The 16,789-nt window shown below is 47.2% G+C and overlaps 12 non-coding genes across 12 annotated transcripts; all 12 read right to left on the bottom strand.

Annotated features, from left to right (window-relative positions):
• Positions 1 to 613: 613 nt before the first annotated feature.
• On the bottom strand, positions 614 to 804 carry LOC142285195 (U2 spliceosomal RNA). The gene has a single exon (XR_012746624.1). It is a non-coding gene; the product is annotated as a U2 spliceosomal RNA (small nuclear RNA).
• A 1,117-nt stretch (positions 805 to 1,921) lies between these two features.
• Positions 1,922 to 2,112, bottom strand: LOC142285193 (U2 spliceosomal RNA). The gene has a single exon (XR_012746623.1). It is a non-coding gene; the product is annotated as a U2 spliceosomal RNA (small nuclear RNA).
• A 1,117-nt stretch (positions 2,113 to 3,229) lies between these two features.
• Positions 3,230 to 3,413, bottom strand: LOC142285244 (U2 spliceosomal RNA). Its single transcript, XR_012746668.1, has one exon. It is a non-coding gene; the product is annotated as a U2 spliceosomal RNA (small nuclear RNA).
• A 1,336-nt stretch (positions 3,414 to 4,749) lies between these two features.
• Positions 4,750 to 4,940, bottom strand: LOC142285192 (U2 spliceosomal RNA). The gene has a single exon (XR_012746622.1). It is a non-coding gene; the product is annotated as a U2 spliceosomal RNA (small nuclear RNA).
• A 1,117-nt stretch (positions 4,941 to 6,057) lies between these two features.
• On the bottom strand, positions 6,058 to 6,248 carry LOC142285191 (U2 spliceosomal RNA). The gene has a single exon (XR_012746621.1). It is a non-coding gene; the product is annotated as a U2 spliceosomal RNA (small nuclear RNA).
• Positions 6,249 to 7,365: 1,117 nt separating this feature from the next.
• LOC142285190 (U2 spliceosomal RNA) lies at positions 7,366 to 7,556 on the bottom strand. The gene has a single exon (XR_012746620.1). It is a non-coding gene; the product is annotated as a U2 spliceosomal RNA (small nuclear RNA).
• A 1,117-nt stretch (positions 7,557 to 8,673) lies between these two features.
• Positions 8,674 to 8,864, bottom strand: LOC142285189 (U2 spliceosomal RNA). The gene has a single exon (XR_012746619.1). It is a non-coding gene; the product is annotated as a U2 spliceosomal RNA (small nuclear RNA).
• A 1,117-nt stretch (positions 8,865 to 9,981) lies between these two features.
• LOC142285234 (U2 spliceosomal RNA) lies at positions 9,982 to 10,175 on the bottom strand. The gene has a single exon (XR_012746660.1). It is a non-coding gene; the product is annotated as a U2 spliceosomal RNA (small nuclear RNA).
• Positions 10,176 to 12,094: 1,919 nt separating this feature from the next.
• Positions 12,095 to 12,285, bottom strand: LOC142285188 (U2 spliceosomal RNA). The gene has a single exon (XR_012746617.1). It is a non-coding gene; the product is annotated as a U2 spliceosomal RNA (small nuclear RNA).
• Positions 12,286 to 13,402: 1,117 nt separating this feature from the next.
• Positions 13,403 to 13,593, bottom strand: LOC142285187 (U2 spliceosomal RNA). The gene has a single exon (XR_012746616.1). It is a non-coding gene; the product is annotated as a U2 spliceosomal RNA (small nuclear RNA).
• Positions 13,594 to 14,710: 1,117 nt separating this feature from the next.
• Positions 14,711 to 14,901, bottom strand: LOC142285186 (U2 spliceosomal RNA). Its single transcript, XR_012746615.1, has one exon. It is a non-coding gene; the product is annotated as a U2 spliceosomal RNA (small nuclear RNA).
• A 1,117-nt stretch (positions 14,902 to 16,018) lies between these two features.
• On the bottom strand, positions 16,019 to 16,209 carry LOC142285184 (U2 spliceosomal RNA). The gene has a single exon (XR_012746613.1). It is a non-coding gene; the product is annotated as a U2 spliceosomal RNA (small nuclear RNA).
• Between the last annotated feature and the right edge of the window lie 580 nt (positions 16,210 to 16,789).

Below are 16,789 nucleotides of genomic sequence, written 5' to 3'. Positions count from 1 at the left end.
CAACTTCTTCTGCGCAGCTTGTTTTCTAGGCAGCAGCGCTATTGTGATGTCATCGGGGGGCATTGTGACAAGCCGCCAGTGTTCCGTCTCTTCATGTTGTGCACTGTTCAAACCGAAAATACATCAACAGGCAGGCTACAGAAAAGCTTACTAACAAAGGTTAGAGAGGGGCTTTCTCAGAGGGCTTTTTACAGTTTGTCTATTCCCAATTAGCCGGTTTAGTATACTTAATGAAAGTACTAATTCTTTCATAGGCCGCCCATTCTTAGTATTTGACGTTCAGGTAACAACAGGTAACTTTATTTGGAGTGGAAGCAGAGAGATAACACCAGATGCCAATTGTAGATCCTCTCACACCTGTGGTCACTGCAGCATCTGACTCCACTTTGTCCAAAAGGGATCTATTCCATTCAATTACACATGATCTAGATTAGACTGACAACAAGATACTGCACGGGACATAGCAGAGTTGGTGAAGTTGAGTGGTGATGAGTTTGCTATTTGGATGAATAAAGCAAGTAAAAAGTGTGTTAGATAAAAATTCATTTCAATTCGCTAATCGGGCTAATATGAATCAGGTGAATCGAGTTCTGCTTTTGGAAACTGGGTTAAGAAGGGGTGCACCGTTCCTGGAGGTACTGCAATACCAGGTCAATGCGTGGAGTGGACAGAGCAAGCTCTTTTTCCATCTCCCTGTTCTAAAAATCCATTTAATATATGGTCCCCAGATAGGGGACGTATCAGATATTAAACTGATAAGAACAGATACTACACTTGATCTTAGCCAAAAGGCCGAGAAGCGATAACCAGAATTGGTTTGGGCCTCGAGTGGCACCCTGGCCTATGCCGGACACATCTTAGGGAGAGAGAGTGAGAGGGAGACAAACCCACGCCTACACAAGACATTTTGTCACCCAAGCCAACCCTTGAAAAGGCTGCTTTGCAGAGCAAAAACAAGAAGAATGGTGCGTTTTGCAGCCGCCGCCCACTGCAATGAATCTGAATAACTCCTCCTTTAGGGCGCAAGCAACTCCCCTCCCCCTTGCAGTCTTTCCAATTCACGATACAAAAAGACGGACAGGACAGGTTGCCTGACTTTCCGTCACTGCCACCCTTTGCCATCCTTACCCGTAGAAAGCCCTTTCATCATCCCCAAACCCTAATCTTTTCCCTTTCCTTCCCAGCCCCCAAACCCTGCCCTCTGTACCTTTCTCACCACCCGCTTCCCTTCTCCTGTCATCCCCCTACCACCCGGGAAAAAAAGAGATTGCCCCCTCCTTCCACTAGCCCACCCTCCCACCCAAAGAACAACTTCTTCTGCGCAGCTTGTTTTCTAGGCAGCAGCGCTATTGTGATGTCATCGGGGGGCATTGTGACAAGCCGCCAGTGTTCCGTCTCTTCATGTTGTGCACTGTTCAAACCGAAAATACATCAACAGGCAGGCTACAGAAAAGCTTACTAACAAAGGTTAGAGAGGGGCTTTCTCAGAGGGCTTTTTACAGTTTGTCTATTCCCAATTAGCCGGTTTAGTATACTTAATGAAAGTACTAATTCTTTCATAGGCCGCCCATTCTTAGTATTTGACGTTCAGGTAACAACAGGTAACTTTATTTGGAGTGGAAGCAGAGAGATAACACCAGATGCCAATTGTAGATCCTCTCACACCTGTGGTCACTGCAGCATCTGACTCCACTTTGTCCAAAAGGGATCTATTCCATTCAATTACACATGATCTAGATTAGACTGACAACAAGATACTGCACGGGACATAGCAGAGTTGGTGAAGTTGAGTGGTGATGAGTTTGCTATTTGGATGAATAAAGCAAGTAAAAAGTGTGTTAGATAAAAATTCATTTCAATTCGCTAATCGGGCTAATATGAATCAGGTGAATCGAGTTCTGCTTTTGGAAACTGGGTTAAGAAGGGGTGCACCGTTCCTGGAGGTACTGCAATACCAGGTCAATGCGTGGAGTGGACAGAGCAAGCTCTTTTTCCATCTCCCTGTTCTAAAAATCCATTTAATATATGGTCCCCAGATAGGGGACGTATCAGATATTAAACTGATAAGAACAGATACTACACTTGATCTTAGCCAAAAGGCCGAGAAGCGATAACCAGAATTGGTTTGGGCCTCGAGTGGCACCCTGGCCTATGCCGGACACATCTTAGGGAGAGAGAGCGAGAGGGAGACAAACCCACGCCTACACAAGACATTTTGTCACCCAAGCCAACCCTTGAAAAGGCTGCTTTGCAGAGCAAAAACAAGAAGAATGGTGCGTTTTGCAGCCGCCGCCCACTGCAATGAATCTGAATAACTCCTCCTTTAGGGCGCAAGCAACTCCCCTCCCCCTTGCAGTCTTTCCAATTCACGATACAAAAAGACGGACAGGACAGGTTGCCTGACTTTCCGTCACTGCCACCCTTTGCCATCCTTACCCGTAGAAAGCCCTTTCATCATCCCCAAACCCTAATCTTTTCCCTTTCCTTCCCAGCCCCCAAACCCTGCCCTCTGTACCTTTCTCACCACCCGCTTCCCTTCTCCTGTCATCCCCCTACCACCCGGGAAAAAAAGAGATTGCCCCCTCCTTCCACTAGCCCACCCTCCCACCCAAAGAACAACTTCTTCTGCGCAGCTTGTTTTCTAGGCAGCAGCGCTATTGTGATGTCATCGGGGGGCATTGTGACAAGCCGCCAGTGTTCCGTCTCTTCATGTTGTGCACTGTTCAAACCGAAAATACATCAACAGGCAGGCTACAGAAAAGCTTACTAACAAAGGTTAGAGAGGGGCTTTCTCAGAGGGCTTTTTACAGTTTGTCTATTCCCAATTAGCCGGTTTAGTATACTTAATGAAAGTACTAATTCTTTCATAGGCCGCCCATTCTTAGTATTTGACGTTCAGGTAACAACAGGTAACTTTATTTGGAGTGGAAGCAGAGAGATAACACCAGATGCCAATTGTAGATCCTCTCACACCTGTGGTCACTGCAGCATCTGACTCCACTTTGTCCAAAAGGGATCTATTCCATTCAATTACACATGATCTAGATTAGACTGACAACAAGATACTGCACGGGACATAGCAGAGTTGGTGAAGTTGAGTGGTGATGAGTTTGCTATTTGGATGAATAAAGCAAGTAAAAAGTGTGTTAGATAAAAATTCATTTCAATTCGCTAATCGGGCTAATATGAATCAGGTGAATCGAGTTCTGCTTTTGGAAACTGGGTTAAGAAGGGGTGCACCGTTCCTGGAGGTACTGCAATACCAGGTCAATGCGTGGAGTGGACAGAGCAAGCTCTTTTTCCATCTCCCTGTTCTAAAAATCCATTTAATATATGGTCCCCAGATAGGGGACGTATCAGATATTAAACTGATAAGAACAGATGAGAGTTCATCCGCAATTTTCAGAATCAAGGTAGCCCCGAAGGCCAGCAGGCCACCACACAAAAGCGCAGTGCCTGGGTGATCGCCTCCCGAGCCCAGGAACCACCAGCCACAAGGGGACGTAAGCACCAAAAGGCGCAACAATCCCCGAGGCCGGCGGTTGTGCAAGCCCGGGCCCCTCCCAGCCAAGACCAAGGCAAACCCAATGAAGGGACTACACTTGATCTTAGCCAAAAGGCCGAGAAGCGATAACCAGAATTGGTTTGGGCCTCGAGTGGCACCCTGGCCTATGCCGGACACATCTTAGGGAGAGAGAGCGAGAGGGAGACAAACCCACGCCTACACAAGACATTTTGTCACCCAAGCCAACCCTTGAAAAGGCTGCTTTGCAGAGCAAAAACAAGAAGAATGGTGCGTTTTGCAGCCGCCGCCCACTGCAATGAATCTGAATAACTCCTCCTTTAGGGCGCAAGCAACTCCCCTCCCCCTTGCAGTCTTTCCAATTCACGATACAAAAAGACGGACAGGACAGGTTGCCTGACTTTCCGTCACTGCCACCCTTTGCCATCCTTACCCGTAGAAAGCCCTTTCATCATCCCCAAACCCTAATCTTTTCCCTTTCCTTCCCAGCCCCCAAACCCTGCCCTCTGTACCTTTCTCACCACCCGCTTCCCTTCTCCTGTCATCCCCCTACCACCCGGGAAAAAAAGAGATTGCCCCCTCCTTCCACTAGCCCACCCTCCCACCCAAAGAACAACTTCTTCTGCGCAGCTTGTTTTCTAGGCAGCAGCGCTATTGTGATGTCATCGGGGGGCATTGTGACAAGCCGCCAGTGTTCCGTCTCTTCATGTTGTGCACTGTTCAAACCGAAAATACATCAACAGGCAGGCTACAGAAAAGCTTACTAACAAAGGTTAGAGAGGGGCTTTCTCAGAGGGCTTTTTACAGTTTGTCTATTCCCAATTAGCCGGTTTAGTATACTTAATGAAAGTACTAATTCTTTCATAGGCCGCCCATTCTTAGTATTTGACGTTCAGGTAACAACAGGTAACTTTATTTGGAGTGGAAGCAGAGAGATAACACCAGATGCCAATTGTAGATCCTCTCACACCTGTGGTCACTGCAGCATCTGACTCCACTTTGTCCAAAAGGGATCTATTCCATTCAATTACACATGATCTAGATTAGACTGACAACAAGATACTGCACGGGACATAGCAGAGTTGGTGAAGTTGAGTGGTGATGAGTTTGCTATTTGGATGAATAAAGCAAGTAAAAAGTGTGTTAGATAAAAATTCATTTCAATTCGCTAATCGGGCTAATATGAATCAGGTGAATCGAGTTCTGCTTTTGGAAACTGGGTTAAGAAGGGGTGCACCGTTCCTGGAGGTACTGCAATACCAGGTCAATGCGTGGAGTGGACAGAGCAAGCTCTTTTTCCATCTCCCTGTTCTAAAAATCCATTTAATATATGGTCCCCAGATAGGGGACGTATCAGATATTAAACTGATAAGAACAGATACTACACTTGATCTTAGCCAAAAGGCCGAGAAGCGATAACCAGAATTGGTTTGGGCCTCGAGTGGCACCCTGGCCTATGCCGGACACATCTTAGGGAGAGAGAGCGAGAGGGAGACAAACCCACGCCTACACAAGACATTTTGTCACCCAAGCCAACCCTTGAAAAGGCTGCTTTGCAGAGCAAAAACAAGAAGAATGGTGCGTTTTGCAGCCGCCGCCCACTGCAATGAATCTGAATAACTCCTCCTTTAGGGCGCAAGCAACTCCCCTCCCCCTTGCAGTCTTTCCAATTCACGATACAAAAAGACGGACAGGACAGGTTGCCTGACTTTCCGTCACTGCCACCCTTTGCCATCCTTACCCGTAGAAAGCCCTTTCATCATCCCCAAACCCTAATCTTTTCCCTTTCCTTCCCAGCCCCCAAACCCTGCCCTCTGTACCTTTCTCACCACCCGCTTCCCTTCTCCTGTCATCCCCCTACCACCCGGGAAAAAAAGAGATTGCCCCCTCCTTCCACTAGCCCACCCTCCCACCCAAAGAACAACTTCTTCTGCGCAGCTTGTTTTCTAGGCAGCAGCGCTATTGTGATGTCATCGGGGGGCATTGTGACAAGCCGCCAGTGTTCCGTCTCTTCATGTTGTGCACTGTTCAAACCGAAAATACATCAACAGGCAGGCTACAGAAAAGCTTACTAACAAAGGTTAGAGAGGGGCTTTCTCAGAGGGCTTTTTACAGTTTGTCTATTCCCAATTAGCCGGTTTAGTATACTTAATGAAAGTACTAATTCTTTCATAGGCCGCCCATTCTTAGTATTTGACGTTCAGGTAACAACAGGTAACTTTATTTGGAGTGGAAGCAGAGAGATAACACCAGATGCCAATTGTAGATCCTCTCACACCTGTGGTCACTGCAGCATCTGACTCCACTTTGTCCAAAAGGGATCTATTCCATTCAATTACACATGATCTAGATTAGACTGACAACAAGATACTGCACGGGACATAGCAGAGTTGGTGAAGTTGAGTGGTGATGAGTTTGCTATTTGGATGAATAAAGCAAGTAAAAAGTGTGTTAGATAAAAATTCATTTCAATTCGCTAATCGGGCTAATATGAATCAGGTGAATCGAGTTCTGCTTTTGGAAACTGGGTTAAGAAGGGGTGCACCGTTCCTGGAGGTACTGCAATACCAGGTCAATGCGTGGAGTGGACAGAGCAAGCTCTTTTTCCATCTCCCTGTTCTAAAAATCCATTTAATATATGGTCCCCAGATAGGGGACGTATCAGATATTAAACTGATAAGAACAGATACTACACTTGATCTTAGCCAAAAGGCCGAGAAGCGATAACCAGAATTGGTTTGGGCCTCGAGTGGCACCCTGGCCTATGCCGGACACATCTTAGGGAGAGAGAGCGAGAGAGAGACAAACCCACGCCTACACAAGACATTTTGTCACCCAAGCCAACCCTTGAAAAGGCTGCTTTGCAGAGCAAAAACAAGAAGAATGGTGCGTTTTGCAGCCGCCGCCCACTGCAATGAATCTGAATAACTCCTCCTTTAGGGCGCAAGCAACTCCCCTCCCCCTTGCAGTCTTTCCAATTCACGATACAAAAAGACGGACAGGACAGGTTGCCTGACTTTCCGTCACTGCCACCCTTTGCCATCCTTACCCGTAGAAAGCCCTTTCATCATCCCCAAACCCTAATCTTTTCCCTTTCCTTCCCAGCCCCCAAACCCTGCCCTCTGTACCTTTCTCACCACCCGCTTCCCTTCTCCTGTCATCCCCCTACCACCCGGGAAAAAAAGAGATTGCCCCCTCCTTCCACTAGCCCACCCTCCCACCCAAAGAACAACTTCTTCTGCGCAGCTTGTTTTCTAGGCAGCAGCGCTATTGTGATGTCATCGGGGGGCATTGTGACAAGCCGCCAGTGTTCCGTCTCTTCATGTTGTGCACTGTTCAAACCGAAAATACATCAACAGGCAGGCTACAGAAAAGCTTACTAACAAAGGTTAGAGAGGGGCTTTCTCAGAGGGCTTTTTACAGTTTGTCTATTCCCAATTAGCCGGTTTAGTATACTTAATGAAAGTACTAATTCTTTCATAGGCCGCCCATTCTTAGTATTTGACGTTCAGGTAACAACAGGTAACTTTATTTGGAGTGGAAGCAGAGAGATAACACCAGATGCCAATTGTAGATCCTCTCACACCTGTGGTCACTGCAGCATCTGACTCCACTTTGTCCAAAAGGGATCTATTCCATTCAATTACACATGATCTAGATTAGACTGACAACAAGATACTGCACGGGACATAGCAGAGTTGGTGAAGTTGAGTGGTGATGAGTTTGCTATTTGGATGAATAAAGCAAGTAAAAAGTGTGTTAGATAAAAATTCATTTCAATTCGCTAATCGGGCTAATATGAATCAGGTGAATCGAGTTCTGCTTTTGGAAACTGGGTTAAGAAGGGGTGCACCGTTCCTGGAGGTACTGCAATACCAGGTCAATGCGTGGAGTGGACAGAGCAAGCTCTTTTTCCATCTCCCTGTTCTAAAAATCCATTTAATATATGGTCCCCAGATAGGGGACGTATCAGATATTAAACTGATAAGAACAGATACTACACTTGATCTTAGCCAAAAGGCCGAGAAGCGATAACCAGAATTGGTTTGGGCCTCGAGTGGCACCCTGGCCTATGCCGGACACATCTTAGGGAGAGAGAGCGAGAGGGAGACAAACCCACGCCTACACAAGACATTTTGTCACCCAAGCCAACCCTTGAAAAGGCTGCTTTGCAGAGCAAAAACAAGAAGAATGGTGCGTTTTGCAGCCGCCGCCCACTGCAATGAATCTGAATAACTCCTCCTTTAGGGCGCAAGCAACTCCCCTCCCCCTTGCAGTCTTTCCAATTCACGATACAAAAAGACGGACAGGACAGGTTGCCTGACTTTCCGTCACTGCCACCCTTTGCCATCCTTACCCGTAGAAAGCCCTTTCATCATCCCCAAACCCTAATCTTTTCCCTTTCCTTCCCAGCCCCCAAACCCTGCCCTCTGTACCTTTCTCACCACCCGCTTCCCTTCTCCTGTCATCCCCCTACCACCCGGGAAAAAAAGAGATTGCCCCCTCCTTCCACTAGCCCACCCTCCCACCCAAAGAACAACTTCTTCTGCGCAGCTTGTTTTCTAGGCAGCAGCGCTATTGTGATGTCATCGGGGGGCATTGTGACAAGCCGCCAGTGTTCCGTCTCTTCATGTTGTGCACTGTTCAAACCGAAAATACATCAACAGGCAGGCTACAGAAAAGCTTACTAACAAAGGTTAGAGAGGGGCTTTCTCAGAGGGCTTTTTACAGTTTGTCTATTCCCAATTAGCCGGTTTAGTATACTTAATGAAAGTACTAATTCTTTCATAGGCCGCCCATTCTTAGTATTTGACGTTCAGGTAACAACAGGTAACTTTATTTGGAGTGGAAGCAGAGAGATAACACCAGATGCCAATTGTAGATCCTCTCACACCTGTGGTCACTGCAGCATCTGACTCTACTTTGTCCAAAAGGGATCTATTCCATTCAATTACACATGATCTAGATTAGACTGACAACAAGATACTGCACGGGACATAGCAGAGTTGGTGAAGTTGAGTGGTGATGAGTTTGCTATTTGGATGAATAAAGCAAGTAAAAAGTGTGTTAGATAAAAATTCATTTCAATTCGCTAATCGGGCTAATATGAATCAGGTGAATCGAGTTCTGCTTTTGGAAACTGGGTTAAGAAGGGGTGCACCGTTCCTGGAGGTACTGCAATACCAGGTCAATGCGTGGAGTGGACAGAGCAAGCTCTTTTTCCATCTCCCTGTTCTAAAAATCCATTTAATATATGGTCCCCAGATAGGGGACGTATCAGATATTAAACTGATAAGAACAGATACTACACTTGATCTTAGCCAAAAGGCCGAGAAGCGATAACCAGAATTGGTTTGGGCCTCGAGTGGCACCCTGGCCTATGCCGGACACATCTTAGGGAGAGAGAGCGAGAGGGAGACAAACCCACGCCTACACAAGACATTTTGTCACCCAAGCCAACCCTTGAAAAGGCTGCTTTGCAGAGCAAAAACAAGAAGAATGGTGCGTTTTGCAGCCGCCGCCCACTGCAATGAATCTGAATAACTCCTCCTTTAGGGCGCAAGCAACTCCCCTCCCCCTTGCAGTCTTTCCAATTCACGATACAAAAAGACGGACAGGACAGGTTGCCTGACTTTCCGTCACTGCCACCCTTTGCCATCCTTACCCGTAGAAAGCCCTTTCATCATCCCCAAACCCTAATCTTTTCCCTTTCCTTCCCAGCCCCCAAACCCTGCCCTCTGTACCTTTCTCACCACCCGCTTCCCTTCTCCTGTCATCCCCCTACCACCCGGGAAAAAAAGAGATTGCCCCCTCCTTCCACTAGCCCACCCTCCCACCCAAAGAACAACTTCTTCTGCGCAGCTTGTTTTCTAGGCAGCAGCGCTATTGTGATGTCATCGGGGGGCATTGTGACAAGCCGCCAGTGTTCCGTCTCTTCATGTTGTGCACTGTTCAAACCGAAAATACATCAACAGGCAGGCTACAGAAAAGCTTACTAACAAAGGTTAGAGAGGGGCTTTCTCAGAGGGCTTTTTACAGTTTGTCTATTCCCAATTAGCCGGTTTAGTATACTTAATGAAAGTACTAATTCTTTCATAGGCCGCCCATTCTTAGTATTTGACGTTCAGGTAACAACAGGTAACTTTATTTGGAGTGGAAGCAGAGAGATAACACCAGATGCCAATTGTAGATCCTCTCACACCTGTGGTCACTGCAGCATCTGACTCCACTTTGTCCAAAAGGGATCTATTCCATTCAATTACACATGATCTAGATTAGACTGACAACAAGATACTGCACGGGACATAGCAGAGTTGGTGAAGTTGAGTGGTGATGAGTTTGCTATTTGGATGAATAAAGCAAGTAAAAAGTGTGTTAGATAAAAATTCATTTCAATTCGCTAATCGGGCTAATATGAATCAGGTGAATCGAGTTCTGCTTTTGGAAACTGGGTTAAGAAGGGGTGCACCGTTCCTGGAGGTACTGCAATACCAGGTCAATGCGTGGAGTGGACAGAGCAAGCTCTTTTTCCATCTCCCTGTTCTAAAAATCCATTTAATATATGGTCCCCAGATAGGGGACGTATCAGATATTAAACTGATAAGAACAGATTTTTTGATTTAATGAAGCTTTCCAAAGCACCACAAAAAATGCATGACCGAAGTCACACCAAAAACAGTGCAAAGGCTAGGATTCGTGTGGACCCCACCGTGAGGAGAGGGTCCCCAAAAATCAACCCCGTCCCTCCGAGCCAGAAGGCCACAGCAAGGGTCAGGGATCTTCGGTGCTCCCCCAAGCCGAAGCCTGGTTGAGCCTTGTCGTTGCTCCCAGCGTCCACCCAGGCATCTTACCCAAGTGGAGTAGAGAGCTACTAGTTGTTGGTTTCGCAGCCGAAACTGCCCGGACCGTCAACCGGTGTTGGTTTCTCAGCCCAAGGCTAACCGGACCTCCAACCGGGTGTTGGTTTCTCAGCCGAAGCTGACCCAGACCTCCAACCGGGTGTTGGTTTCTCAGCCGAAGCTGACCCAGACCTCCAACCGGGTGTTGGTTTCTCAGCCCAAAGCTGACCAGACCTCCGACCGGGATTATAAAAATTTCCCTTCCTAGCCAGAAGGCCGAGATAGGGTAATATGCTCAAAAAGTATGAAAAGGCAAGGTACGGTGTGCTACAGAGCCCAAGGCTTGCCGGGGTCCCAAGCCAGCAAGCTCAGACTCACTCCAGGGTCGTCAGTCCTGGGGCACGTTGTACCATAGCCCCCCACCCTTACTCAGTCTAATAGCCTCGATCCTGGTAGGGCCATGTTTTCCTCTAGATGAATATACTATCCACCCAGAGTACTAGCAAGCGCAACCTTCCAGTGTGCATTGTATCATTGTACTAAGGTGGCCTGGAGCTTAAACCACCTCTTCGAACAACACTACACTTGATCTTAGCCAAAAGGCCGAGAAGCGATAACCAGAATTGGTTTGGGCCTCGAGTGGCACCCTGGCCTATGCCGGACACATCTTAGGGAGAGAGAGCGAGAGGGAGACAAACCCACGCCTACACAAGACATTTTGTCACCCAAGCCAACCCTTGAAAAGGCTGCTTTGCAGAGCAAAAACAAGAAGAATGGTGCGTTTTGCAGCCGCCGCCCACTGCAATGAATCTGAATAACTCCTCCTTTAGGGCGCAAGCAACTCCCCTCCCCCTTGCAGTCTTTCCAATTCACGATACAAAAAGACGGACAGGACAGGTTGCCTGACTTTCCGTCACTGCCACCCTTTGCCATCCTTACCCGTAGAAAGCCCTTTCATCATCCCCAAACCCTAATCTTTTCCCTTTCCTTCCCAGCCCCCAAACCCTGCCCTCTGTACCTTTCTCACCACCCGCTTCCCTTCTCCTGTCATCCCCCTACCACCCGGGAAAAAAAGAGATTGCCCCCTCCTTCCACTAGCCCACCCTCCCACCCAAAGAACAACTTCTTCTGCGCAGCTTGTTTTCTAGGCAGCAGCGCTATTGTGATGTCATCGGGGGGCATTGTGACAAGCCGCCAGTGTTCCGTCTCTTCATGTTGTGCACTGTTCAAACCGAAAATACATCAACAGGCAGGCTACAGAAAAGCTTACTAACAAAGGTTAGAGAGGGGCTTTCTCAGAGGGCTTTTTACAGTTTGTCTATTCCCAATTAGCCGGTTTAGTATACTTAATGAAAGTACTAATTCTTTCATAGGCCGCCCATTCTTAGTATTTGACGTTCAGGTAACAACAGGTAACTTTATTTGGAGTGGAAGCAGAGAGATAACACCAGATGCCAATTGTAGATCCTCTCACACCTGTGGTCACTGCAGCATCTGACTCCACTTTGTCCAAAAAGGATCTATTCCATTCAATTACACATGATCTAGATTAGACTGACAACAAGATACTGCACGGGACATAGCAGAGTTGGTGAAGTTGAGTGGTGATGAGTTTGCTATTTGGATGAATAAAGCAAGTAAAAAGTGTGTTAGATAAAAATTCATTTCAATTCGCTAATCGGGCTAACATGAATCAGGTGAATCGAGTTCTGCTTTTGGAAACTGGGTTAAGAAGGGGTGCACCGTTCCTGGAGGTACTGCAATACCAGGTCAATGCGTGGAGTGGACAGAGCAAGCTCTTTTTCCATCTCCCTGTTCTAAAAATCCATTTAATATATGGTCCCCAGATAGGGGACGTATCAGATATTAAACTGATAAGAACAGATACTACACTTGATCTTAGCCAAAAGGCCGAGAAGCGATAACCAGAATTGGTTTGGGCCTCGAGTGGCACCCTGGCCTATGCCGGACACATCTTAGGGAGAGAGAGCGAGAGGGAGACAAACCCACGCCTACACAAGACATTTTGTCACCCAAGCCAACCCTTGAAAAGGCTGCTTTGCAGAGCAAAAACAAGAAGAATGGTGCGTTTTGCAGCCGCCGCCCACTGCAATGAATCTGAATAACTCCTCCTTTAGGGCGCAAGCAACTCCCCTCCCCCTTGCAGTCTTTCCAATTCACGATACAAAAAGACGGACAGGACAGGTTGCCTGACTTTCCGTCACTGCCACCCTTTGCCATCCTTACCCGTAGAAAGCCCTTTCATCATCCCCAAACCCTAATCTTTTCCCTTTCCTTCCCAGCCCCCAAACCCTGCCCTCTGTACCTTTCTCACCACCCGCTTCCCTTCTCCTGTCATCCCCCTACCACCCGGGAAAAAAAGAGATTGCCCCCTCCTTCCACTAGCCCACCCTCCCACCCAAAGAACAACTTCTTCTGCGCAGCTTGTTTTCTAGGCAGCAGCGCTATTGTGATGTCATCGGGGGGCATTGTGACAAGCCGCCAGTGTTCCGTCTCTTCATGTTGTGCACTGTTCAAACCGAAAATACATCAACAGGCAGACTACAGAAAAGCTTACTAACAAAGGTTAGAGAGGGGCTTTCTCAGAGGGCTTTTTACAGTTTGTCTATTCCCAATTAGCCGGTTTAGTATACTTAATGAAAGTACTAATTCTTTCATAGGCCGCCCATTCTTAGTATTTGACGTTCAGGTAACAACAGGTAACTTTATTTGGAGTGGAAGCAGAGAGATAACACCAGATGCCAATTGTAGATCCTCTCACACCTGTGGTCACTGCAGCATCTGACTCCACTTTGTCCAAAAGGGATCTATTCCATTCAATTACACATGATCTAGATTAGACTGACAACAAGATACTGCACGGGACATAGCAGAGTTGGTGAAGTTGAGTGGTGATGAGTTTGCTATTTGGATGAATAAAGCAAGTAAAAAGTGTGTTAGATAAAAATTCATTTCAATTCGCTAATCGGGCTAATATGAATCAGGTGAATCGAGTTCTGCTTTTGGAAACTGGGTTAAGAAGGGGTGCACCGTTCCTGGAGGTACTGCAATACCAGGTCAATGCGTGGAGTGGACAGAGCAAGCTCTTTTTCCATCTCCCTGTTCTAAAAATCCATTTAATATATGGTCCCCAGATAGGGGACGTATCAGATATTAAACTGATAAGAACAGATACTACACTTGATCTTAGCCAAAAGGCCGAGAAGCGATAACCAGAATTGGTTTGGGCCTCGAGTGGCACCCTGGCCTATGCCGGACACATCTTAGGGAGAGAGAGCGAGAGGGAGACAAACCCACGCCTACACAAGACATTTTGTCACCCAAGCCAACCCTTGAAAAGGCTGCTTTGCAGAGCAAAAACAAGAAGAATGGTGCGTTTTGCAGCCGCCGCCCACTGCAATGAATCTGAATAACTCCTCCTTTAGGGCGCAAGCAACTCCCCTCCCCCTTGCAGTCTTTCCAATTCACGATACAAAAAGACGGACAGGACAGGTTGCCTGACTTTCCGTCACTGCCACCCTTTGCCATCCTTACCCGTAGAAAGCCCTTTCATCATCCCCAAACCCTAATCTTTTCCCTTTCCTTCCCAGCCCCCAAACCCTGCCCTCTGTACCTTTCTCACCACCCGCTTCCCTTCTCCTGTCATCCCCCTACCACCCGGGAAAAAAAGAGATTGCCCCCTCCTTCCACTAGCCCACCCTCCCACCCAAAGAACAACTTCTTCTGCGCAGCTTGTTTTCTAGGCAGCAGCGCTATTGTGATGTCATCGGGGGGCATTGTGACAAGCCGCCAGTGTTCCGTCTCTTCATGTTGTGCACTGTTCAAACCGAAAATACATCAACAGGCAGGCTACAGAAAAGCTTACTAACAAAGGTTAGAGAGGGGCTTTCTCAGAGGGCTTTTTACAGTTTGTCTATTCCCAATTAGCCGGTTTAGTATACTTAATGAAAGTACTAATTCTTTCATAGGCCGCCCATTCTTAGTATTTGACGTTCAGGTAACAACAGGTAACTTTATTTGGAGTGGAAGCAGAGAGATAACACCAGATGCCAATTGTAGATCCTCTCACACCTGTGGTCACTGCAGCATCTGACTCCACTTTGTCCAAAAGGGATCTATTCCATTCAATTACACATGATCTAGATTAGACTGACAACAAGATACTGCACGGGACATAGCAGAGTTGGTGAAGTTGAGTGGTGATGAGTTTGCTATTTGGATGAATAAAGCAAGTAAAAAGTGTGTTAGATAAAAATTCATTTCAATTCGCTAATCGGGCTAATATGAATCAGGTGAATCGAGTTCTGCTTTTGGAAACTGGGTTAAGAAGGGGTGCACCGTTCCTGGAGGTACTGCAATACCAGGTCAATGCGTGGAGTGGACAGAGCAAGCTCTTTTTCCATCTCCCTGTTCTAAAAATCCATTTAATATATGGTCCCCAGATAGGGGACGTATCAGATATTAAACTGATAAGAACAGATACTACACTTGATCTTAGCCAAAAGGCCGAGAAGCGATAACCAGAATTGGTTTGGGCCTCGAGTGGCACCCTGGCCTATGCCGGACACATCTTAGGGAGAGAGAGCGAGAGGGAGACAAACCCACGCCTACACAAGACATTTTGTCACCCAAGCCAACCCTTGAAAAGGCTGCTTTGCAGAGCAAAAACAAGAAGAATGGTGCGTTTTGCAGCCGCCGCCCACTGCAATGAATCTGAATAACTCCTCCTTTAGGGCGCAAGCAACTCCCCTCCCCCTTGCAGTCTTTCCAATTCACGATACAAAAAGACGGACAGGACAGGTTGCCTGACTTTCCGTCACTGCCACCCTTTGCCATCCTTACCCGTAGAAAGCCCTTTCATCATCCCCAAACCCTAATCTTTTCCCTTTCCTTCCCAGCCCCCAAACCCTGCCCTCTGTACCTTTCTCACCACCCGCTTCCCTTCTCCTGTCATCCCCCTACCACCCGGGAAAAAAAGAGATTGCCCCCTCCTTCCACTAGCCCACCCTCCCACCCAAAGAACAACTTCTTCTGCGCAGCTTGTTTTCTAGGCAGCAGCGCTATTGTGATGTCATCGGGGGGCATTGTGACAAGCCGCCAGTGTTCCGTCTCTTCATGTTGTGCACTGTTCAAACCGAAAATACATCAACAGGCAGGCTACAGAAAAGCTTACTAACAAAGGTTAGAGAGGGGCTTTCTCAGAGGGCTTTTTACAGTTTGTCTATTTCCAATTAGCCGGTTTAGTATACTTAATGAAAGTACTAATTCTTTCATAGGCCGCCCATTCTTAGTATTTGACGTTCAGGTAACAACAGGTAACTTTATTTGGAGTGGAAGCAGAGAGATAACACCAGATGCCAATTGTAGATCCTCTCACACCTGTGGTCACTGCAGCATCTGACTCCACTTTGTCCAAAAGGGATCTATTCCATTCAATTACACATGATCTAGATTAGACTGACAACAAGATACTGCACGGGACATAGCAGAGTTGGTGAAGTTGAGTGGTGATGAGTTTGCTATTTGGATGAATAAAGCAAGTAAAAAGTGTGTTAGATAAAAATTCATTTCAATTCGCTAATCGGGCTAATATGAATCAGGTGAATCGAGTTCTGCTTTTGGAAACTGGGTTAAGAAGGGGTGCACCGTTCCTGGAGGTACTGCAATACCAGGTCAATGCGTGGAGTGGACAGAGCAAGCTCTTTTTCCATCTCCCTGTTCTAAAAATCCATTTAATATATGGTCCCCAGATAGGGGACGTATCAGATATTAAACTGATAAGAACAGATACTACACTTGATCTTAGCCAAAAGGCCGAGAAGCGATAACCAGAATTGGTTTGGGCCTCGAGTGGCACCCTGGCCTATGCCGGACACATCTTAGGGAGAGAGAGCGAGAGGGAGACAAACCCACGCCTACACAAGACATTTTGTCACCCAAGCCAACCCTTGAAAAGGCTGCTTTGCAGAGCAAAAACAAGAAGAATGGTGCGTTTTGCAGCCGCCGCCCACTGCAATGAATCTGAATAACTCCTCCTTTAGGGCGCAAGCAACTCCCCTCCCCCTTGCAGTCTTTCCAATTCACGATACAAAAAGACGGACAGGACAGGTTGCCTGACTTTCCGTCACTGCCACCCTTTGCCATCCTTACCCGTAGAAAGCCCTTTCATCATCCCCAAACCCTAATCTTTTCCCTTTCCTTCCCAGCCCCCAAACCCTGCCCTCTGTACCTTTCTCACCACCCGCTTCCCTTCTCCTGTCATCCCCCTACCACCCGGGAAAAAAAGAGATTGCCCCCTCCTTCCACTAGCCCACCCTCCCACCCAAAGAACAACTTCTTCTGCGCAGCTTGTTTTCTAGGCAGCAGCGCTATTGTGATGTCATCGGGGGGCATTGTGACAAGCCGC

Source organism: Anomaloglossus baeobatrachus, unplaced genomic scaffold (genome assembly GCF_048569485.1).
Source record: "Anomaloglossus baeobatrachus isolate aAnoBae1 unplaced genomic scaffold, aAnoBae1.hap1 Scaffold_597, whole genome shotgun sequence".
Classification (NCBI taxonomy): Eukaryota; Metazoa; Chordata; class Amphibia; order Anura; family Aromobatidae; genus Anomaloglossus; species Anomaloglossus baeobatrachus.
Note: the sequence above shows the minus strand (reverse complement) of the source record. Positions and strands in the feature narration are given on the sequence as shown.